Below are 19,096 nucleotides of genomic sequence, written 5' to 3'. Positions count from 1 at the left end.
TCAGTCCAAAGGACGGAATTGAACTCTACGGTATTTTTTCCAGAGTTTTATTATAAGTACGGAATTCCATACCTCCGAGTGTTATTTTTTCCAGTTTATTATGCATCACATATACGTGCATGCTCTCATTCACACATCACTCAGAAGTTGCATTTTCTTTTACCATGTATTTTACTGCCTTTGTTGTAGGAACCACGAAACTTCTGAATTGAGTATGTGCTCTACTCTGCCGCCTCCGAGGTGCAGCGGTTAGCGTACCTAGCTACAAATCCGCGGGCCTGGGTTCGAGTCCCGGCCCGGACAGTTGGCGTGCAGCTCACCCAGGTGTTTATCCTCCGTTTCAGGCTGGCCGATAAATGGGTACCTGGGGAAACCTGGGGAAGGTAAACTGTGGTAACCCGGATGCCACACTGGCCCGTGTCCCGGGATAATGGATTCTCACCCACCACAGGCTCAAGGGCCAATGCGACAGAAATGAGGACCGGGGCCACGCGAAGCCATAGCGTATGCCCCAACTTTACATTCCTCTAATGAACAACAGAACAGAACAGCCTTGTGGCGCCAAAGCCCCAGAAACATTATCCACCACTCAGCCGCTTCCTGCCAACAATCAGTTACCTTTTCTTTCACAACAATTACTCTGCGCCCCGCCACAAGACATCCTCGATCCTCCCTGACTAATTGTCTTAATTGGAAGTCTCGTGTCTCAGAGATACTAAATCCTTGCAATATAATTGTTCTTCGTCCCTCTAATTCCTCTCACAAATCATCCCTGCACCAAGGCAGCGCCGCCGTGGCCGTGAAGGAGCGGTAATTATCGACGGTTCTTCACAGCGATTCATAGGAAGAAAGGCCTTGTTTCCGTCATGGATTTTCCTCCTTTTCAGTAGTGTACGCTGGGCCTTTTGTCGGTCCTGATTCCATTGTAATGCGTCCCCCAAGCATTTCATCTATAAGGTTTCCTGCCCGCCCTGGTTCCGGACCCCGAGCCTTGCTACTCTGCAGGACGTGTTCTCGCCGGCTTGTTGCCGCGCCTTAATCAGGACCTTATTCCATTATACATTCTAAATGCAAACGTCAGAACAGTCTGCTCACCATTTTTGCTTTCAGCTTCAAGGAGGGGAATATTAATCTGCTGCTGGTACTCGCTACTTCGCTTTACGAACTCCACGATAATTGTATTACATTAGGCGGGTACGTGCAAATAGGGTACGCAATTATTAAAACGCCCACGCCAAGGGAATAACCCCGCCATGTATCAGCGTATACAAGTACAATAAATTACAAGCCGCTGATATTAACTCTTGTTGCACAGAATAGTCGCCGACAAAGGGACGAAGTGAAAATAAATTGTTCTCGCAGGTGGGGCGCGGTGCCGGGCTGGCGTGCTGATGGCCTCGTTAGGGCGGCGGGCAGAACACGCGCTGCTTCAAGGATGAGGCGGCCAGCGTGCAAATTGCCTCATCGGCGTGACTTAGAGCCTCTGTCGTGCCTCATCGGCGTGACTTGGAGCCTCTTTCGTGCCTCATCGGCGTGACTTGGAGCCTCTTTCGTGCCTCATCGGCGTGACTTGGAGCCTCTTTCGTGCCTCATCGGCGTGACTTGGAGTCTCTTTCGTGCCTCATCGGCGTGACTTGGAGCCTCTTTCGTGCCTCATCGTCGTGACTTGGAGCCTCTTTCGTGCCTCGTCGGCGTGACTTGGAGCCTCTTTCGTGCCTCATCGGCGTGACTTGGAGTCTCTTTCGTGCCTCATCGGCGTGACTTGGAGCCTCTTTCGTGCCTCATCGGCGTGACTTGGAGCCTCTTTCGTGCCTCATCGGCGTGACTTGGAGACTCTTTCGTGCCTCGTCGTCGTGAAGGCAACGCGGGAACATGACACCCGGGGGATAATCTCGCCGTGTGTGTAATACTCATAAAACACTGAAGTGTATTTCCCTAACTCTCATGAAGTCGCTGCCTGCACTACAGGCGTGATATTCACCCTGAGGACCCGCGACTTTCTGGCTCAGATTAAAAGTATATTTTTCATCGATCATTATCACGTGCTCGCATCTCTCACGTGCAAAGTTAGTTCATTAAGGCAACTTGTTGATGTGGAAGCAGTTTCCGTCCGGGGTCGCGGCCGCGGTGATGAATTCCAATCTTTTTAACTTTCGAGAAATCCAATGAAACTCATTTCTGTGCGTTCCTTCAAAACAGGAAGGCGGCGGTCCTTCGCCCGTGGAGTGAGTTTAAGCTGTGTAAGGAATGCCTGAGGCGGCGGTGCTTGCGTCGCCCCTCGCTCCGCGCAGGGTGGAGGGCGTGGGCGTGGCGAGTGTTTGGACAACGGCAGCACAAACATGCACACAACTGCTGCAAACGGGCCCGTAATGACACGTTGGCCGGCACTGTACACATCGTAGCGGGGGAGGGCGTGTAGTGGAAGACGGTGGATCGTAAAGGTACACTAAAGGGCTATTACACTGGCCAAATTTTCCGTGAATCTTCAGTCAAACCACGATTTCCGCTGGCGTGGCTCTCATATTTCTGTGGTTTTCTGACTCGTCCACGATCTTCCAAAGCTACGGTTGATTTCACAGAATGACGACGGTATTACTCACCACCATCAGCAGCAGCAATAGCAAGAAAAAATTAGAACCACGCCAGCGGAAATCGTGGTTTGACTGAAGATCCACGGAAAATTTGGCCAGTGTAATAGCCCCTTTACACTCCTCGCTATCATCGTGTATCGACATAATACTAAGTTGAGTGTTTGAGGGCAGGAACACTTATTTTTTTAACTCTTTTTATGATTATTTTAAGTACTTGCGTAGTGATATCTTGAGAATCACCGCATTTTGTGATATATAACCGGTTTCGTCGTCTCCCAATTTGTGAGAAACTCTTCCTTTCCTCTGACGTGTGGCGCGGACTTTAAACTTTTGATCCCGTTCTGTCGGTGAAAAAGAGGTTCAGCCCAAGTTATATGATGCCTCGATCCTCGCCTCGCTTCCTTGTGTCGGTGAAAAAGAGGTTCAGCCCGAGTTATGTGATGCCTCGATCCTTGTGTCGGTGAAAAAAATGTTCAGCCCGAGTTTTATGATGCCTCGATCCCCGCCTCGCTTCCTTGTGTCGGTGAAAAAGAGGTTCAGCCCGAGTTATATGATGCCTCGATCCCCGCCTCGCTTCCTTGTGTCGGTGAAAAAGAGGTTCAGCCCAAGTTATATGATGCCTCGATCCCCGCCTCGCTTCCTTGTGTCGGTGAAAAAGAGGTTCAGCCCGAGTTATATGATGCCTCGATCCCCGCCTCGCTTCCTTGTGTCGGTGAAAAAGAGGTTCAGCCCGAGTTATGTGATGCCACGATCCCCGCCTCGCTGCCCTCGCTCCGGTCGCCAAAAACTGGTCTTAAGGTAAACTAGGAACCGACCTCTTCGTTGCATTGTTCGAAGATGATGAGGAAGATGATTTGGCTTCTTCGCTATAACGTCCATGGCAACGATTTTAGTCACTTCAGTCACGATAAAGTGTGTGCCTCGATTTGGTATTTCTTTTTCTTCTTGTTCTTCTTTTTCTTGTTCTTTTTCTTCTTGTTCTTGTTCATCAGCTTCATCTTTTTTCTTCTTAATTTTCTTCTTTTCTTTTTCTTCTTCTTTTTCTTCCCCCTCCTTCTATCATCATTATTATCATCATTATCAGAATCTTAACCACCACCAAGACCACCATTACATCCATCATTATCATAAGCATCATCATCATTATCATCATCATAGTCATCTTTATTATCATTATGACTTTCCCTAACACCACCACCACCACCATCACCACCACCACCCCTAATATAGTCATCATCAACATCAGCGTGACCACCACCACTACCATCGCCAAGAAGAAGAAGAAGAAGAAGAAGAAGAAAAAGAAGACAAAGAAGAAACACCAAATAGAAAAGGAAGAAAAAACAAAAAAGATGAAGTAGAAAAAAAATAGGAAAAGGAAGAAAAGAATAAGAAGAGGAGGAGGAGGACGAAGAAGCAGAATAAGAAAAAGAAAAAGAAGAAAAAGAAGAAGAAGAAAAAGAAGATGAAGAAAATAAGAACAAGAACAAGAACAAGAAGGAAGAAGAAGAAGAAAAGAAGAAAAAAAGAAAAAAACAGGAAAACAAAGACGAAGAAGAACAAGTAAATACCAAATCGAAGCACAAGAAGAAGAAAAGGAAAAAGAAGAAAATATAACACAAAATAGAATCACAAACATTTTATCATCGACTTGGTATCTGTGAACAAGAACAAGAACAAGAAGGAAGAAGAGGATGATGATGAAGAAGAAGAAGAAGAAGAAGAAGAAGAAGAAGAAGAAGAAACGACCATCACATGTTTTCTGGGCTGCGGCGAGGGGCGAGGAGAGGCGGATCAGGCAGAGGACGTTCGCTGTTTGCTGGCGGGGCCTCGACGTCCTCCAGCGGGTGTCTTAATCATGCAAGTTAAGCCGAAGAAAAAACGTGTTGGTACAGGCAGTAATGAGGGTCTGATCCGCCCCGCCGAAGTTAGGGCCGGGTTACAAGGCTGAAAAAGAAGTGAAAAAGGTGATAAGAGAAAAATGAAGGTGAAAGAACGGGAAAAAAATGTAAGAAAAGAGGAAATAAAATAGTAGAAGAGGAAATAGTAAAAGCAAGAAAAAAATAGAGGAAAGAAGAGGAATAGAAAATGAAGAAAAACTAGGAAGAAGAGGACGAAGAAGAATAAAAGAAGGTATAAAAGGAAAGAAAAGAGAAAAAAGAAGGTAAAAGAAAAAAGAAAAATGAAGGTGAAAGAACGGGAAAGAATGTTAAGAAAAGAGTAAAAGAGTAAAAGGAAAAACAAGAAGAAGAAAAAGAAAAAGAAGGAGGAAGAGGAGAAAAAGAAGAAAAACCGAGGAAGAAGAAAAGTAGAAGGTAAAAAGGAAAGAAAAGAGAAAAAGGAAGGTAAAAGACTGTAAGAAAAGAGAAATAAGAAGATACAAAAGAAAGATTATGAAATGAGGTGACGTGGATGTAGAGAAAAGAAAAGAAAAGGAGGAAAATATGAAAAAAATAACGAAATGAGGCAGCGGAAGTAGAAGAGGGAAAAAAAACGGGGTGAAAAATAATGAAAATAATGAAATGAGGCGCCGTGGATGCTGAAAAGAAGGTAAAAAAAGAAAGAAATATAAGGACATGACGTGGCGTGGGTGTTGGAAAGAAAAAAAAGGAAAAAGAAGGAAAAAGAGAAGGAACACTGATGACATTGCCTCCCACACACTCCGCTGAGCATCAAGAAGAAAAAAGAAGAAAAAAACGAGGAAGAAGAAAAAGAAGAGTTGAAGGTAAAAAGGAAAGAAAAGAGAAAAAGGAAGGTAAAAGACTGTAAGAAAAGAGAAAAAGGAAGATAAAAATGAAAGATTATGAAACTGACCTCTATTGGCTACTCTTTACTTCGTCTTTTATAGGAGCAGCAGTTAGCGGGCTTTTTTTACACTCTTTTGTTGCCCTTGAGCTGCTTCCTTTGGTGTAAAAAAAATAATAATAAATAGTTGTATACTGCCTGCTTCATATATACCGGTTACACGATAACTCCTCACCCTTCCGCCCGTACCCTCCGTGGTCTAGTGGTTAGCGTGCCTTGCTACGAATCCGCGGCTGCAGGTTCCAGTCTCGGCCCGAACAGTTGGCGAGTGCATCCTCCCTTTCGGGCTAGTCAATAAATAAGTATCTGGGAAAACCTGGGGAAGGTAAACTGTGGTTACCCGGATGCCATACCTGCCCTGTGTCCTGGGGCATTATTCGGAACTGTATACTGGCTCGGTCCCATACCCACAACCAGCCAATCAACAGTCAGATGTGTCAGCCAGACTGAGCCAGTCACGACGCAGGAAGGGTTTGTACAATGACGTCATAAAGTTTCTATGTAACAAATATATGAAATCAATATATTGTTGCCTTATTATTAACAACAGTGTGTGAGTAGCAATAGTCCAAAAAGGAGTAGTTGAAAAATATTTTTTAATGCATTTCCTTAAGCTTGAAGCCAAAGACGTAACTGTTAAAATGATGATGAAGGATGCAAAGTTGCCATGTGCACTCGGACACAATAACAGTATAACCTCCAGGGGCTGGATTCATCATACCATTTACCGGACCTGTGGCTGGTAAGCTTCGCGGTATCTTCGCCCACCCGGTAAATTAGCATTCATCAACCACTTACCGCACCTCTGGTAAGGCCAAAAGTTACCGCGGCTCCGAGCACCCGTAAGTGAGTTACCGCAGGCGTGGTAAGGCAGGTTTATTTTTCCGTCTGACTGCTTGTATCGGCGGTTCCTGAACATGACAACGCAATGCGATAACCTCGGTAGTTGCAGGAGTATGAAAACGTATAATAGTGACGGAAATAAGTGGCGAGAGACGTGAAAAAGACCATGATCAAAGGACAGCGGGTCACCCGGCGCGCTGAAAATGACGTCAGCAGGTGGAGAGATGAAATAGAAAACGAAAGTATTCACGTCGAACGGTAACGCAAATAAAATCGAAAGTATTCACGTCGAGCGGTAACTCAAATATAATCTAAACAGGCTTTCATTGTCTTTGACAAATATCGTATCTTCTATAGGTTTCTGTAGTGAATTTAACACAGAAACTACGTACACACATCTTTAGGTAATGTTTCTTGCTTATACAGACTATAAAGCACTTGACTGTCTATATATGCATATTCTAGACAGTATAAAAATACAAAACATGCGGTACTTTTTGTGATGCGGTACTACCGCACTAAGTACCGCACTTGCCCACCTCTGGCCGTAGCACCACATTTAGGGGCAAATACAGGATACACAACTATCGACGTATGTAAGTAGCTAGGAAGGGTTTCAGTAAATCACACGTTCCTGTTTTGCAGTTTTATTATAACTTTTTAAAACTTAGTGAAGTGGTCCATGACACTATCACTTGAGGCCGCCTGTGAACACAACAGACGAGCCGGAAGTGGATCTAGGCTGGAGTGACGGCTGGTGTGCTGCTCCTTGAAGGTTGGGGGTCCTGGGCAGTAGCGGCAGCACTGTTCAGCTACACTTCACATTGCACACTCGCGTTATCCCAGGGAACAGTTACTTCTTAACTAAATCATACACGACGGACACAAATTGCATATACTGGAATGACCTATTTGTGAAGGTCAAAAGTGTCACTGCAGTATGGCTAGCAATACACCTCTTGCCTAGACTGTTATATTTCAAATGTCCGTCCACAAGCAAGAATTTTAATGATGTAGAACAAACACATCGCAGACTTGTGAGTGGGGTAATTTCTTTGTCTGTATTATTGGCTACTTGTGATAAATACTATTGGATACTCATAGTAAATATTCAGAATATTTCCTTATTAACTTGAAAGTTTTGACATTTGACTAAATAGCCTCCTTGAAGGTTCAGCATGCATGTCAACCACATGGTAAAATTAAAAACAGGAAAAAATAGTTCAATGCTGTTGTTTTTTGCATCATTTTAGATGATTTATGGACAATAACTTCGGTATTTAGATTGCATTTATGTACTACTATAAATAATTCCAAAAGCTGAATTTAAAAATTTAATACTGCAGGCTAAGTTAAAATAATTACTACAGCCCAAGTTGAAATAATTACAACAGCCAAAGTTGAAACTCCAAAAGCCTGAAAATCCCACATTGAAGAAGTACAGAGCTAGTTTCCCCGGGCCGTCTTCGGACAAGGGCCCGTTCCCCTTTTGATACTAGGGGATAAATCTTGCGTACACACACACACGCACACACACGCACACAAAAAAAGGCAGTCATAAACCCCGACACGGTCTTGATACCACTCGATTTCTCGCGTGTTGTGTCGTTCGTTCCCAACATCAATGGCGAGAACACCAACTTGGAAGAAGTTTCTTATACTCTTCATCACACTTACGGATGACGTGATCGCCCACGTTATCCGGATTCAAAATGGTGTAGGCTGGTCGGAGTCCTTCCGAGTTCCAGCTAACCCTGGACACACAGCATACACCAAGATCTTGCGCCTGACTGGCTGTCTCGCTTAGCTGAGATGAAGGTTGTCCTCGTCACCAGGGTCTTCAGATCTCGGCGGTGGGAGAGATACAGGTACACGATGAGTGTGGCCTCCCTCATACTCTTGGACCCACCGTCACGCAAGTGTACTTGGACAGGCAAGGTATGGGGGATATCGGCGACACCTCGACTTACCTGGATTTCTACTGGCTCTTATAAGACATACTTAATGAGGTCAAAGGGTTTGCGGACGAGAACTGCTATTATCCCACCTATTGGCCCGCCGCGTCAAAGGGATTTCAGTGAATTTCTACTGGCTAGCTCATGACATGCTTATTGAGGTGGAAGGATTTTCAGTGAATTTCTACTGGCTAGCTCATGACATACTTATTGAGGTCGAAGGGTTTTCAGTGAATTTCTACTGGCTAGCTCATGACATGCTTATTGAGGTCGAAGGGTTTTCACTGAATTTCTACTGGCTAGCTCATGACATACTTATTGAGGTCGAAGGGTTTTCAGTGAATTTCTACTGGCTAGCTCATGACATGCTTATTGAGGTCAAAGGGTTTTCACTGAATTTCTACTGGCTAGCTCATGACATACTTATTCAGGTCAAAGGGTTTTCGGAAGAGCACCGCTATTATCCAACGTAGGGGATGATTTTCAAACAGATTCAGGCAGGTCTCTTAATCTAAAGATGGTCACCGCCGGGCCTTTGAAGACGAAGGGGATAAAGTTCAAACTGAACTCAGACATGTCACTGAATCTAAAGACTGTCACCGCCGGGCCTTAGAAAACGCAGGGGATAAGGTTCAAACTGAACTCAGACATGTCACTGAATCTAAAGACTGTCACCGCCGGGCCTTAGAAAACGCAGGGGATAAAGTTCAAACTGAACTCAGACATGTCACTGAATCTAAAGACTGTCACCGCCGGGCCTTAGAAAACGCAGGGGATGAAGTTCAAACTGAACTCGGGCATGTCACTGAATCTAAAGATGGTCACCGCCGGGCCTTTGAAGACGCAGGGTATGAAGTTCAAACTGAATTCACCAGGAAGGGAAGGTAGACTTTCTCCAGCAGGATCATTAAGGGGAGGTAGACTTTCTCCAGCAGGAACAGCATGAAGGGGAGGTCCAGGCCAGGCTCCACCCACCCACCCCTGTGGACAACAAGGGGAATGAAAAACATCAAAGAGACAGCCGGAAAATGGAAAAATTCATGAATAACTTGAGAGAAAGGACTAGCATACTTAAATTGAGGACATTCACATGTGGACAATAATGCTCTAATATGCGTACAATAATGCTCTAATATGCAAGAGAAGGATAAAAATTGATACCGGTAAAAAAATATAACCTGGTGGCAGCAAAGGCTCTATCGCAGGCTGTATTGATTGCAGTGGTCAGAGCGAGCAACGAGACGGGCCAGTATGTCGGGTAATAGCAGTGTTCATCGGCACCCAAGTGTATAATGTGATCCATTCCGTCGCTATAGTTGTGCACAACCTTGTACACTCGGCAAGGCAAGGCAAGGCAAGCACCGCGGGGAGGAGCAGGAGAGATATTCGGTTGTCTGGCTTCATCTGAAGTCTCGAGCTCAGGGCCAGAGAGTAGTCAGACTCAACACTCGCCAGCGGCTGTGCCATTATGTTAGATTCCACCGTGGCCATCACAGAGAGAAGGCTTTGCAGGGGATTCAGGGAACAACCGACTCGATGCGCCATTTTGGAGAATGACCGCGTGGGTGCAGACTTCCTTCCACACGGAGTAACAATTAGGAAATGAACAACACAAACCGATGAGCAGTTCTCGTTTCAGAGACTAATCAAATAGCGTATAGGGAACAAAGATTTGGAGGAAACTTACCAAATACATCGCTGTAATATTAAAGGCAAAAATACAGTAAAGATTTCTTACCTGTGGTGGCTTGTGTTCCCAGCTGCCTGGCCGTCTTGGGTACTGGTGCACAATGACGTAGACGGTAGACTTTCTCCAGCAGGGCCAGCAGCAGAGGCTTTCCCTACAGCAAGCAGGAAGGCGATGTTCAGGTCAGTTCCTCTCACTCCTGAAGAGGAATTTGGAAAGGGATAAACCCAATACGTAATAGTCGTTTGAGAGTAATCATAGCATATAGAGAACATGTGGACGAAACCGAGATAGACAGAGATAGAGACTGCTGTAATACTCGAGCAAAGATATCTAAGTAAAATATCCATACTCGTGATGGATCAACGGCTCCATCGCAATGGCTTTCGTTACAGCAAGGCCGGAAGGGGATATTCAGGCGAGTTCCTCACTCCTGAATAACAGTTAGGGAAGGGATAAACCTAATGAGCCATTACCAATTCAAAGTTATTAATGATAAAGTTATTAATGATACAGAATGAAAATGTGGACGAAGCCGATAATATACACTGCTGTAACACGCAAGCAAGGATGGTACAGTAAAACATTCCTACCCGTGGCGAGGCAGTGGCTTTCGTTGCCCAAGTCAGCATGGAGAGGAGCATCTGTGTTATCAGGATGGATTCCACCGTGACCATCATGGAGGGAAGGTCCTTCAGGTCAGTCCTCACAACCCTGAATAAACATTAGGGAGAATCCCAATGAGCAACAGTCTTTTCAAAGGGACTAATGACACAGCATATTGAGAACATCCCATGTGGACGAATCCACTAATATTAATGCTGTAATATGCAAGCCAAGATTGTACAGTTAAAGATTCTTACCCGGATGGCAGCAATGGCTTAAATTTCCTCTCCGCACGTTACCGCAGAAACAAAGGAGGTGCAGGCAGTTCCTTCCACTCTGGAATAACAATCAGGAGAGGGATAAACGCAATGAGCAATGGCAAGTTCAAAGGGACATAACAAAATCATGGACTAAACTAATATGCACCGCTGTAACACGCGCACCGCTGTAACACGCAAGCAAAGATAGTATACAGGAAAATATTCTTACCTGTGGAGTCAGCAACGGGTTTGGATCCCATCATCCCATCCGCCTGGTGGAGGCAACACCGCACGCAAGCCTTGGAAAGCCCGAGGCAGGAAGTTTAAACACAAGTCAGGCGTCACTTTCCAGGAGACTTAGTTGCCGCAGATAAAAAATAATATTAGGAAGACACTAACAAAGAGGTCATTTCTTAGGGTCTCTCAAGCACGATATTTTTTATCCTCAACACCAAATCCCCAGATTTAGTAAATGACCTAAATTCTGTCTGAATTTCACCACCTCTTTTTTCCAAGGCACGGCGGGTCTCCTCCACCAGGGGGTAGGGATTGCAGTTGTCGGGTGCTAGCAACGCGGCGGGCCAATAGGTGGGGTAATAGCAATTCGAGTCCGCAAACTCTTTGACCTCATTAAGTACGTCGTACAGGAGCCAGTAGAAATCCAGGTAAGTCGAGGTGTCGCCGATATCCCCCATACCTTGCCTGTCCAGGTACACTTGCGTGATCGTGGACACCAAGAGTATGAGGGAGGACACACTCATCGTGTACCTGTACCTCCCCCACCGCCGAGATCTGAAGACCCTGGTGATAAAAATAACATTTCTCTCGGCCAGGCGAGAGAACCAGTTAGGCGTAAGACCTTCGTTATCCGTGTCACCCAGGGCCCTCCGTCGGTGGATTATCCCACTTAAAACGCCCGCCGCAATTTTCGCCTGCCTGGCTCGGTCTCGAATCGTCTCGAGACCAGGGCCAGAGTGCAGTCCGTTGCTGTCCGCGACACGGAGGAACCTCGCCAGCACCTCGCGAGATGCCAAGCTGGATTCCACCGTGTCCTTAGCGGAGGGAAGGTCCTGCAGGTCAGAGTCCATCGAGTGTCCAGGGCCAGCTGGAACTCGGAAGGACTCCGTCATCTTGATGACGTGGGCGAGCACGTCACTGGTAAGTATGAGGAGTATGAGAAGACTCCTCAAAGTTTGCCTTCTCGCCATTGCTGTTTTTAGCCTTGTGTCGAGGATACTACTGTCTTCTGTGGCCGTCCCAGGTATATATACCCCTCAGCCGAGCCCGTGACGTGTGCGAGGCGGCCTAACGAGCACAGGGAATTACAGTTCTCGGGTTTGTCTAACGTGCGGGGCCGCCCAGGGAGCAGTGATGGCGGTGGGCGGGGCTGCGGTCATTACTCGTGGCTGCCGCGTCCAGGGCTCGGCAGCATCATTAGCTCCAGATGATGTAGTGCTCGTGTATTTCCTTTTTTTAATGCCGAGGTTTTGCTTTTCCGGGAGGCTTTGGGTTTACAGGAATACGTATATGACGACAGAATAGTACTTGTATGGTTAGGAAGTGAAAGAGATGTCAGCGTGTTAATGCAACCAATCTATATTATTTTTTTTTGTACTATAAGAGACTATGGTTTTACGAGAGGGTTCAGTTATAGGTTAATAGAATACATGACAGCAGAAGCGCCAGTTGATTAGATAGGAAAAGAGATATCGGCGTGTTAACACAACCAATCTATATTCTTTTTTGTACTATAAGAGGCTGTGGTTTTACGAGAGGGTTCAGTGAAAGGTTAAGTACATATTATTCCTCGTTGTTACATATTCTGAGGACGACAATTTTATTTCTCGTGAGTTTTGATTTGTTTGCTTCATTTTTTTTACAACAAAGGAGACAGCTCAAGGGCACAAAAAAGGAAACAATAATAATAAAAAAAAAAACGCTACTCGCTGCTCCTACAAAAACGAATCAAAAGAGGTGGCCGATTTTTTTTTTTTTTTCGGAAAGCACTGTGCATATGGAGTTTGGAAGGGAGAAGGACGACAAAAAAAAACATGATTTGCGAGGAAGCATAAAATCCCGCATGAAATAAATGAAAACAAGGAATTATAGGATGACCTTAGCCTGAAAATAAGATGCCAAATAAGATAAAAAGCCTCCTGCAAAACTATAACAGATACTGTCTCTGTAATGATCGAGATAAAAATCGTAATGGCTTATTTTTAAACGATTGGGGAGCTGTCTTGATAGAGCGAGTAGCAACTAATATAATAAACAAAACTGTAATTGCCTACTGTTCGTAAAACGACCTAAAAAGAATAGAAATGGCTTATTTATTCTGAAACGACTGGAGCAGTGTATTGATGCAAACTAGGGAAAGGCTACTTCAGAGTTTAGCATCAGTAACAGTGATGAAATAAAGAAGATGCTGGCTAACTCTTGCATAAGGGAGTTGGACAGCCGCTCATTGGTTATTAACGGTAATGGTTCAAATAGGAAAAGAGACGCAGGTGTATGACTCAGGATGGAGGGAGGGATAGCAGTTCATGTTGAGGTCATTAATGGCTTAGATAAAAAAATAATGACGCTTTAGATTAGCTCCACCCTGACCTGGCCCTCATAATCTCGATCCCCGTCTTGAACACCGCGGCCATTTACTTAATCATTAACAAGGAATTACCGCTCATTGGTTATTAACGGTAATGGTTCAAATAGGAAAAGAGACGCAGGTGTGTGACTCAGGATGGAGGGAGGGATAGCAGCTCATTTTGAGGCCATTACTGGCATAGACAAAGAAATAATGACGTTTTAAATTAGCTCCACCCGACCCACATGATCTCCCTGTCATGTCTGTCTGAACACCGCTGGGAAGGGTTGATTGATTGATGGTTTATTGTTGCAAAGTTATACAACAAAGGAGGCAATTATATCTGTTTAGTTTCATGGTGCTACCCACAGATATATCAGTAGTCGCTGGGAAGGGTTGATAATTGAGTGTTTTAACCGTGGCAGGGTTTCTGTTTTGGGTGCTCAGGGTTTGTGGTGACTCCTCACTCATTTCACTGAAACTGTATATACATGTAAGTTTGTATATTATAATTCTAACCTACGTGTACATAAAGACAGTTAAAAATACATTATACAAACTTGCATGTATATACATCTCAGCGAATAGTGTGAGTCGCCACAAAGCCCTAGCACTTAAAACAGAAGCCCCGCCACCTCAGACGCCCGGTTTGTTCTTCTCTCTCGCTGGCGGCTCTCAGGGCGGTGGTGTCGTCATCAGCAACATTCCTCATGCTGTCTCCACCCTAAACAACTTCCTGGCTTGTTTTGCTCTCAGGGTGGTGGCGTTGCTGTCAGCAATGTTCCTCATGCTGTCTCCACCCTAAACAACTTCCTGGCTTGTTTTGCTCTGAGGGTGGCGGCGTTGCTGTCAGCAATGTTCCTCATGCTGTCTCCTCACCCAAAACAACCTGACCTCACCTAAACATTCTGACACTATACAGAACAGCAATTGCACCATACATTCTGCACACACACACACACACACACACACACACACACACACACACACAAAGAGAGAGAGAGAGAGAGAGAGAGAGAGAGAGAGAGAGAGAGAGAGAGAGAGAGAGAGAGAGAGAGAGAGAGAGAGAGAGAGAGAAAGAGAGAGAGAGAGAGAGAGATATATATATATATATATATATATATATATAGATAGATAGATAGATAAATTATAGATGACACCTGTACATTAGGGCAACACGCAGACTTAATTCACACCTCGCCTGAGTCTTCTGTCTCCTGTACCCACGGCTCGGCACCTTTGATACTTCTATGTATTTTTTTGTAATGTTTTTCATTTTTATATTTTTTGTCAGTCACTTTAAAATATACAAACTACAGATTCATACCACTGGGATTTTTGGATGATTGGACTTTTACTGTATTGGTGTTTTTCTGCATACGTATGTGTGCAAAATAATTGCTGCATTAACAAAAGGAAAGACTTTTTATTCAAAAGAAATATTAATACTTGAGAAATGGAAGGGCAGACACTTTGACTGATTGATTTAGAATGTTTTTATAGACATAGTCCGTTCACTTCAGCTGTGAATCCACAATGGCTGGAAATATTGATAAAAGATGAAAGTGTAATAATCATTAAATGTTGTTCTCTGACTTCTACTCACCATAATTATTAACAATTGAGGATGGAAAGTTGTGTTAATAGTTGTGGAATCACTGCTTATTCCAATGTTTTCAACAAAACAAACTTATCTATATCAGATGAGCTAAGTAAAGGAATACTAATATTTCTTGATCATAGGATAGTATTTTGGATGCCAAACTTGTCAGATGCCCTCCCTGCCAACAGCCAGTCAGCAGTGTCTTAATACACTAAGGTAAGATCTAGGGATCCACCTTAACAGAGTGGACTATTGTATAATTCATGTTATGCCACAAAGGCAAAATAAAAAAGGTTAATTCTGTTTTGTTTCTAACTAATGAAACCTAGTTAATAAAAACCTACCTAATTGGACCTGTCACCTTATTTTGACAAGGTAACTGCAATTTTGCCAAGGCTGCAGCCACCTTATCCATAGCACCACTCAGCCTCCTCACTTCAAGAAGGATGTCTTCTTGAACTTCCACCATTTTGGGCCCAACTGGTGGGTTAACCCTCCTCTGCCTGCTGGTGGAAGCGTGAGAAGGTGCCGCGCCTACATCAGGGGGAGATAGAGTTTCTGAGGCACAGTGTACAGGTGCCAGTTGAGGGGCCAGCCGGTGAGTAGTAGTAGGGCGGGGATGGTGAGGAGGGGGCTGTGATGGGCCTTGCAGAGGTGCGGGTGTCAAAGAATCCTCCGAAAGGAAGATTACACACTTCTGTGTCTGCAGAAGCTGTACGTAAAAAATCATCATGATAAGTGTCATTCAACATGGTATGATATCTTATTTTGTGCTTTGATTATGAATAGCGAGGAATTTTAGGAAAACCTAAACTAATATGTCTGCTCAACTTAAGATATATATGTTCAGACCACACAGACTCTATGCAGAATGGTGGTCTCCTTAAACCCAATTGAAACTACGTAAAAGCTTTGCAATTTCTGCCTTAGCAAACATGAAGGTGAAAAGGTCTAGTTGATTTTCAAATCTTGTGTGTTGCACTGAACCACTGAAGGTGGAACTTTATTTCATAATTAAGTTTCTCTGGAAATCAAGAGTTGGTGGGCAAAACAATAAAATAATAATCTTTACCAAATAAAACTAGTAAATGTGTTAAAAAATCAAGATATACAACAAAAGTTATGGGAAATCGAACCCATACCTTTAGAGCAACTGATGAGTGGGGTCACCTTCCCTTCATAAGGAGTTCACAGTGTGGGCTGGGGTGTTACGGCAAGTGCCGCAGAAGTGGCCCCTGGCATAGTGACTTTTTAGCTCATCATTGGCTCAGTTGGGTTGCTGCCCTGCTGACTACTGTTATGAAGGCTTGAGTTCGATTCCCAGCACTCAACGACAAACATTTCAAGGTTCTTCACTGCATTATTGATTTTTTTATGGTGAAATATATCAAGTTGGTAGCACTTGTCACAAAGACTAATGTTACGTAGGTTACCAAATACAAAGATTAGCATGAAGTACATTTCATAACATAATTTACCTGCGGACACAGAAGGTGTTGGACGAGGATCTGATTCTAAATCAGATCCTGCGCCCGCTACAACTGCAGGGTCCAGCACCTGCGCCTTGGCCTCCTCAGCATCGGTGAGGGTGTCCGTTTGTACAGAGCCGCCACCTGTACAATACTGTAAGAAAATAGTACATGGCAGTGCAGTTATGCATAAACTTATTCTGAATCATTACCCGAATAACTGCCCCAACACTGTTATACCTGTCGTTGCCAAAATAGGAAGCTATTTCCACCAAAGTGCCGCAGAAGTGGCCCCTGGCATAGTGACGGCACTAACTTATCTCTGCTAAAATATTAACTTATTACCTCTTCATTCATTATTCTAATACTTGAAAAACAATAATTAGTGATATAAACGGTTATCTGTGTTTGTTAACATATAAACCCTGTAAGTTAGGTGTTTTTAATAGAGGGATGAGGGACTGCAAAGACAGCGATGAAAACCATCATGACCCATGACAGAATTACTGTCTAGAGAAGATAGTCTTTGCCTTACCACTTCAAAGGAAATAGTTATGTTAGTGATAGAAGAGTCAGACAGTTGATGGGAGAAAGGGGGTATTTAATTCATGGGTAATATAAACAGAAAATGTTCTAGCGAATGTCTGCCATTCCTCACAGTCAGCGGTTGCATAACCTTTAGCTAGTCTAAGAGTTTTGGCTTCTAATATAAATGACTAAAGGATTTTGGGGAACTTTTTATCTTATTGATGAGGGATCTATCAAGGACCAACTGAGAATACAAAAAGTAGGTTCAGTAGTCAGATACATTAAAAGTGTAACCTCCCGGCTGGAAATGTCAGCTTCGTACACGCCCGCCACCCGACCACTCCACCAATAGCTGTCGCGGCCTGGTCATGACCTGACCTGAGTGGATGATGGCTGACAATGCCTCACCAACTCCTCTCTCTCTCAAACACACACACACTGGGAAAACCTGGGGAAGGTAAACTGTGGTTACCCGGATGCCACACCTGCCCTGTGTCCCGGGGGCATTATTCGGAACTGTATACTGGCTCGGTCTCATACCCACAACCAGCCAATCAACAGTCAGATGTGTCAGCCAGACTGAGCCAGTCACGACGCAGGAAGGGTTTGTACAATGACGTCATAAAGTTTCTATGTAACAAATATATGAAATCAATATATTGTTGCCTTATTATTAACAACAGTGTGTGAGTAGCAATAGTCCAAAAAGGAGTAGTTGAAAAATATTTTTTAATGCATTTCCTTAAGCTTGAAGCCAAAGACGTAACTGTTAAAATGATGATGAAGGATGCAAAGTTGCCATGTGCACTCGGACACAATAACAGTATAACCTCCAGGGGCTGGATTCATCATACCATTTACCGGACCTGTGGCTGGTAAGCTTCGCGGTATCTTCGCCCACCCAGTAAATTAGCATTCATCAACCACTTACCGCACCTCTGGTAAGGCCAAAAGTTACCGCGGCTCCGAGCACCCGTAAGTGAGTTACCGCAGGCGTGGTAAGGCGGGTAAACACTGCCGCCTCAGGTTTATTTTTCCGTCTGACTGCTTGTATCGGCGGTTCCTGAACATGACAACGCAATGCGATAACCTCGGTAGTTGCAGGAGTATGAAAACGTATAATAGTGACGGAAATAAGTGGCGAGAGATGTGAAAAGACCATGATCAAAGGACAGCGGGTCACCCGGCGCGCTGAAAATGACGTCAGCAGGTGGAGAGATGAAATAGAAAACGAAAGTATTCACGTCGAACGGTAACGCAAATAAAATCGAAAGTATTCACGTCGAGCGGTAACTCAAATATAATCTAAACAGGCTTTCATTGTCTTTGACAAATATCGTATCTTCTATAGGTTTCTGTAGTGAATTTAACACACAGAAACTACGTACACACATCTTTAGGTAATGTTTCTTGCTTATACAGACTATAAAGCACTTGACTGTCTATATATGCATATTCTAGACAGTATAAAAATACAAAACATGAGGTACTATTTGTGATGCGGTACTACCGCACTAAGTACCACTTGCCCACCTCTGGCCGTAGCACCATATCTAGGGGTAAATAGAGGATGCACAACTATCGACATATGCAAGTAGCTAGGAAGGGTTTCAGTAAATCACACGTTCCTGTTTTGCAGTTTTATTATAACTTTTTAAAACTTAGTGAAGTGGTCCATGACACTATCACTTGAGGCCGCCTGTGAACACAACAGACGAGCCGGAAGTGGATCTAGGCTGGAGTGACGGCTGGTGTGCTGCTCCTTGAAGGTTGGGGGTCCTGGGCAGCAGCGGCAGCACTGTTCAGCTACACTTCACATTGCACACTCGCGTTATCCCAGGGAACAGTTACTTCTTAACTAAATCATACACGACGGACACAAATTGCATATACTGGAATGACCTATTTGTGAAGGTCAAAAGTGTCACTGCAGTATGGCTAGCAATACACCTCTTGCCTAGACTGTTATATTTCAAATGTCCGTCCACAAGCAAGAATTTTAATGATGTAGAACAAACACATCGCAGACTTGTGAGTGGGGTAATTTCTTTCTGTATTATTGGCTACTTGTGATAAATACTATTGGATACTCATAGTAAATATTCAGAATATTTCCTTATTAACTTGAAAGTTTTGACATTTGACTAAATAGCCTCCTTGAAGGT

This window comes from Eriocheir sinensis, chromosome 68 (assembly GCF_024679095.1).
Source record: "Eriocheir sinensis breed Jianghai 21 chromosome 68, ASM2467909v1, whole genome shotgun sequence".
NCBI lineage: Eukaryota > Metazoa > Arthropoda > Malacostraca > Decapoda > Varunidae > Eriocheir > Eriocheir sinensis.
Note: the sequence above shows the minus strand (reverse complement) of the source record.